Source organism: Scylla paramamosain, chromosome 10 (assembly GCF_035594125.1).
Source record: "Scylla paramamosain isolate STU-SP2022 chromosome 10, ASM3559412v1, whole genome shotgun sequence".
Lineage (NCBI taxonomy): Eukaryota > Metazoa > Arthropoda > Malacostraca > Decapoda > Portunidae > Scylla > Scylla paramamosain.
In genome coordinates, this window is record NC_087160.1 from 20,951,932 (window position 1) to 20,958,107 (window position 6,176).

The window sequence follows — 6,176 nt, forward strand, 5'->3', positions numbered from 1 at the left end:
TGTTGATCTATTTGTACTGTAACAGGAGGAGGCAGTAGACACCTGCCGAAACGATAATTACTCCCAGTGAGGTCTAAAGCACTGTTCAGGGTGCTGTGAACTTATCATTAAACCCAGCTGTGACCTCACTGAACGTTTCCCTTTGTGGTTTCACAACACAAGGGGGCAGTCACAGCCTGCCCTCTAAAGACAACATTCTTCCTCCACACAAAACTACAAGCACCTAATAACACACACACCCTTCACTCAAAAATTTCAAAATCATCATGGCGACTCCTACACCAGCCTCGAAGTCCCCATCTGGGGAGGGGGACCATAAATGTCCCCAGGTCGGACTGCCTTTCTGTCGACAACCCTAAGTGTCTTGACACCTCCCCTCAGCTTTTTCTTCATTAACTTCTGCAACATTGGCGGTCTAAGATCTAATTTTCAGTCTGTAGAACACCACCTCTCCTCTTCTAAACCTCATCTTCTTTTCCTCACTGAAACTCAGGTGTCTGAGGCAACTGACAGTAGCACCCTTTTCTGTTCCCTCCTACTTTCTCTATCCTCATTTTCGATCCAAAGCTGAATGTTGCGTTCATGTGCGCAAAGACTTAACCTGCTATCGTGCCGACGCTCTTGAATCTCCCGAGTTTTCCACCATCTGGCTGCGACTACAGAATCACTCTCAAACTAAATTTATCTGTGCTGTATACCTCTCACCTAACTCATCTGACTATAAGAAATTATTTGACTACTTAACTTCCAAAGTGGAGCACATTCTGACCCTCTTCCATTTTGCAGAGATCTCCATTCTTGAAGACTTCAATGTTCACCACCAGCTTTGGCTTTCCTCTCCCTTCACTGACCATCCTGGTGAACTAGCCTTCAACTTTGCTATCCTCCATGATCTAGAGCAATTGGTGCAACACCCTACTCGTATTCCTGACCGTCTTGGAGATACGCCCAACATTCTTGACCTTTTCCTGACCTCTAATCCTTCTGCTTATGCTGTCACCCTTTCTTCTCCGTTGGGCTCCTCCGATCACAATCTCATATTTGTATCTTGTCCTATCGCTCCAATCCCTCCTCAGGATCCCCCTAAGCGAAGGTGCCTCTGGCGTTTTGCCTCTGCTAGTTGGGGGGACCTGAGGAGGGTATTTTGCTGATTCTTCCTTGGAATGACTACTGCTTCCGTGTCAGAGAACCGTCTTTGTGTACTGAGCTCTTTGTGTGCTGAGCGCATAACAAAGGTGATAGTGTCTGGCATGGAGGCGTACATTCCTCACTCTTTTTCTCGACCTAAACCTTCCAAACCTTGGTTTTAACACAGATTGTTCTCGTGCTATACATGATAGAGAGGTGGCCCACAAACGGTACTTAAGCCTTCCATCACCAGAATCTCATGCACTTTATATTTCTGCCCGGAACCATGCCAAGTCTGTTCTCCAACTAGCCAAAAAACTCCTTCATTAACAGAAAGTGTTAAAACCTTTCAAGATCTAACTCCCCTCGTGACTTCTGGCATCTAGCCAAAAATATCTCCAATAACTCTGCTTCTTCTTCTTTCCCTCCTTTATTTCAACCAGATGGCACCACTGCTATCACATCTATTTCTAAAGCTGAACTCTTCGCTCAAACCTATGCTAAAAACTCTATCTTGGACGATTCTGGGCTTGTTCCTCCCTCTCCTCCACCTTCTGACTACTTCATTGCTACCTATTAAAATTCTTCGCAATGATGTTTTCCATGCCCTTGCTGGCCTAAACCCTCGGAAGGCTTATGGACCTGATGGAGTCCCTCCTATTGTTCTCCAAAACTGTGCCTCCGTGCTTGCACCTTGCCTAGTCAAACTCTTTCAACTCTGTCTGTCAGCATCTACCTTTCCTTTTTGCTGGAAGTTTGCCTACATTCAGCCTGTTCCTAAAAAGGGTGACCCTTCTAATCCCTCAAACTACCGTCCTATTGCTTTAATTTCCTGCCTATCTAAAGTTTTTTAATCTATCCTCAACAGGAAGATTCTTAAACATCTATCACTTCACAACCTTCTATCTGACCGCCAGTATGGGTTCCGTCAAGGCCGCTCTACTGGTGATCTTCTGGCTTTCCTTAGTGAGTCTTGGTCATCCTCTTTTAGAGATTTTGGCGAAACTTTTGCTGTTGCCTTGGACATATCAAAAGCTTTCGATAGAGTCTGGCACAAAGCTTTGATTTCCAAACTACCCTCCTACGGCTTCTATCCTTCTCTCTGTAACTTCATCTCAAGTTTCCTTTCTGACCGTTCAATTGCTGCTGTGGTAGACGGTCACTGTTCTTCTCCTAAATCTATTAACAGTGGTGTTCCTCAGGGTTCTGTCCTGTCACCCACTCTCTTCTTATTATTCATTAATGATCTTCTAATCTTAACTTCTTGTCCTGTCCACTCCTACGCTGATGATACCACCCTGCACTTTTCCACGTCTTTTTCATAGACGTCCAACCCTTCAGGAGGTAAACATTTCACGCAGGGAAGCCACAGAACGCTTGACTTCTGATCTTTCTAAAATTTCTGATTGGGGCAGAGCAAACTTGGTATTGTTCAATGCCTCAAAAATTCAATTCCTCCATCTATCAACTCGACACAACCTTCCAGACAACTATCCCCTCTTCTTCAATGACACTCAACTGTCCCCCTCTTCTACACTGAACATCCTCGGTCTGTCCTTTACTTATAATCTGAACTGGAAACTTCACATCTCATCTCTAGCTGAAACAGCTTCTATGAAGTTAAGCGTTCAGAGACGTCTCCGCCAGTTTTTCTCACCCCTCCAGCTGCTAACTCTGTACAAGGGCCTTATCCGTCCATGTATGGAGTATGCTTCACATGTCTGGGAGGAGTTCCATTCATTCTGCTCTTCTAGACAGGGTGGAATCAACAATTTTTCGTCTCATCAGCTCCTTTCCTCTAACTGACTGTCTTCAGCCTCTCTCTCACCGCCGTAATGTTGCTTCTCTGGCTATCTTCTACCGCTATTTTCATGCTAACTGCTCTTCAGATCTTGCTAACTGCATGCCTCCCCTCCTGCCGCGGCCTCGCTGCACAAGACTTTCTTCTTTCTCTCACCCTATTCTGTCCACCTCTCTAATGCAAGAGTTAACCAGTATTCTCAATCATTCATCCCTTTCTCTGGTAAACTCTGGAACTCCCTGCCTGCTTCTATATTTCCACCTTCCCATGACTTGAATTCCTTCAAGAGGGAGGTTTCAAGACACTTATCCATCAATTTTTGACTACTGCTTTGACCATTTTATGGGACTGGCATTTCAGTGGGCATTTTTTTTTATTGGATTTCTGTTGTCCTTGGCCAGTGTCCCTCCTACATAAGAAAAAAAAAGAGGATTAATATGATTCATGCCAGTTATCCTATTTACATGTTTATATCCATTTTGGTTTTAAATTCATATATCTTTAGAGGTTATACCCTGCCTGCTATCCATTTCAAATATAGGTAGTGCTTTTTAAAAACACCGATATATTTCTTTCTTCTTTTTTATTCATTTGCTTTTCGTTTTTTTTTTTTTTTTTTTGTCCATAATCCTCAAGGTCTTTTCGGCACCGCGTCTGAATTCGCTTATTACTTTAAACTTTCATCTTTCCCTCAAAGCAGATAACTTTCGCCTCCACAGCAGTTTCCTCCTGAGTGGCTTTTTATACTTGATAACATTTCCTTCGCCATTCTGTGCCATTTTTCTCTCAAACACAGCGATCACGCCATCTCGTCGTATTATCATACACACCAGTTTTTTTTTCTTCTTTCATCAGAGTAATTAACAGTCAATTTCATGTCTATCGTGTCGATTTCTTCCTCATCTGACTTCATTAATGGGATTTCTGGTGACAAATCTCCTTCCACTATATCATAGTTGCTTCTCTTCACCTGCTGCCTTTTCTAAAACATGACCGTCTTTACCACTGAACTTCATTTTCTTATACTGGCTTTATTTTAACAATTTAACCATATGAATTTGAAGTTCATTATTACATCTTGTATTGAAAACCACAATGTGTGTGTGTGTGTGTGTGTGTGTGTGTGTGTGTGTGTGTGTGTGTGTCTTCCCCCTCCCAATACTAACACGTGCCCCCCATCCGCCCCTCCCTCCCGCAGCCCCGCTCTGCCACATTCAGCCTTGGCTCTGGGCCTCCACGCCGTACCTCCTCGGGCTCCGTGCTGGCGCTGCGCGGCATAGCCTCCCTAACTGAGACGCTGGCCTCCCCAGGGGCCTATTTGGCCTCCACGCTGGGCCTTATGGCTTCCTCTTGCTCTGATCCGTCCGTCGCCAACACCAGTCAGTCAGCAGACGCCAGCAAAGCCTTCACTAGCCAGCAGGAACGACCGGCGCCCCCCGCCCCCTCACCAACCAGCCTCCTCATGGACGCCCACGCCACCCTGGGGTTGATGGGCCTGGTGCTGCCACGGGGAAGCTCTCCTGAGGTGGGTGGGATCGCGGCAGAACGCCCACGAAGTCCTAGCCTCGTCGTGACCACCCAAAACAACAACAATAACAATAACAACAGGAGAAGCCTTGCAGAGGGGGAGGGGGAAGGCGGCAGGAGATCAGAAGGGGAACCCAAGCCTCCACCTATTCATAGTAAGTAAACAAGCCCTCACCCTCGTCCCGCCACCAGCCTCACTATGACCACCCACTCTCACCACCACCACCACCACCACCTCCACCACCACCATTACCACCACCACCACCACCACCACCACCACTTCCACCACTATCACCACCACCTCCAGCAAATCCAACTTCGTATTCTGACCAGTCTGTGACCTCGGAAAGTTATTGGTGGAGTATTGGAAGTCAAACGTGTGTCATTTTAAAGGCAAACAAACAACCGTACGTTACCTACTTATGGATCAAGACTCCTGGGGCCTCGAGGGAGCAGCAGCCGGCGAGGACTGGGAAGTTTTCTCATTCAAGGCAAATCTATTGCGTCAAGTTGTCCGGGAACTCTGGAAAAAAAAAAAAGTTGGTCAGCCTTTATACACAAGCCAAATTCACCTTTTCAATTTTGTTAATTCTATTTTCCCTATATAAAATTCTTCCCTTGCCTTTACCTTCGTGAGAAAGAAATTAATAACATTTATCCGTGTCATTGTTTACTGGTTCATTATAGTTAAAGCAGCAGAGTCCAGTTTACATACACAGAAAACAGCAGTCCTGCATGTATGTATAATCCACGTATAATCCATGTATAATACAAGTAGCAATAAAATTTATAGAAAACGGAGAGTAGAGGAGATAAAGGAGGAAGTAACGAGAGTTCAAACGACACGACAAATCAATGAGGTGACGAAACGAAGCACACGTGGCGGTCCTCGGTGCTGTACTAATGGCACAGTACTACACGTGTCGCCCGCCGCTGACCATCACTTACTAGCTGATTAATCTTGGCAAATACTCGTGTTAAGCTGCGTTAATTACAGTGGTGGTTATTATTGTTTTTAATTGTATGTTCCCTGTGAAGTGTCAAGCGTTATATATAGTCTTTCCAACACACACACACACACACAGATAGATAGATAGATACAGATAGATAGACAGATAGATAGATAGATAGATAGATAACCACATTACACACACACTCACAAAACAAACACACTCATAATCAGTCAACAAGATCAATACAACTGAATCAATCGCTCTAACAACATTCCACTAACCAGCAATCTTCCTTTCCCCTCTCTCTCTCTCCCTCACAGTCGAGCTCGCAGACTCTCCGCCGCACCATCTGCAGGCCGCCCCTCAGTCCCAGTTCAGCCTCGTCGTCCCGCGCAGGTCGTCGGGGCCAGCAATACCGGAGGCGGACATTCTCTGAGTCTCCACCAACAACGACCCGTGGCCTCCAAAGCTGTCCATTAGGAGGTCGTGCGTCCATAAGCGTCTGTGTGGTCGTCTCGCTTAGTGTAGTGTTGAGAATGACGAGACGACGACACCACCATTACCATCGCCACGACTACTGTACTGCTTCATACCTCACGTCAACTTGGTGGGGAGAGAGTCGTCCTCGCCCCACGACGCGCCTGTACACGCTCAATCGTCCTGGTCGAAAGTAGTAGTGGTTAAGGCCCTTTCTTCAGCCTCCCAGCCAGCCAGCCTCCTTATAAGTGCCAGGGGACGGCTGGGTGAGGAGAGAAAACGGGTCAACA

At 46.0% G+C, this 6,176-nt stretch overlaps 1 long non-coding RNA gene and 1 pseudogene across 9 annotated transcripts in view; one reads left to right on the forward strand and one right to left on the reverse strand.

The window, feature by feature from the left end:
- The window catches only part of LOC135104328 (uncharacterized), a 237,173-nt gene extending 231,340 nt beyond the window's left edge, over window positions 1-5,833 (reverse strand). For all 9 annotated transcript variants that reach the window (XR_010270400.1, XR_010270395.1, XR_010270401.1 and 6 more), the window contains exons 1-2: window positions 5,691-5,833; window positions 4,877-4,979 (exon numbers count right to left, since the gene is read on the reverse strand). This is a non-coding gene — a long non-coding RNA (uncharacterized LOC135104328). The remainder of the gene's footprint in view (window positions 1-4,876; window positions 4,980-5,690) is intronic.
- Window positions 1-5,869, forward strand: part of LOC135104326 (potassium voltage-gated channel protein Shaw-like) — an 84,054-nt pseudogene extending 78,185 nt beyond the window's left edge.
- Window positions 5,870-6,176: the final 307 nt, after the last annotated feature.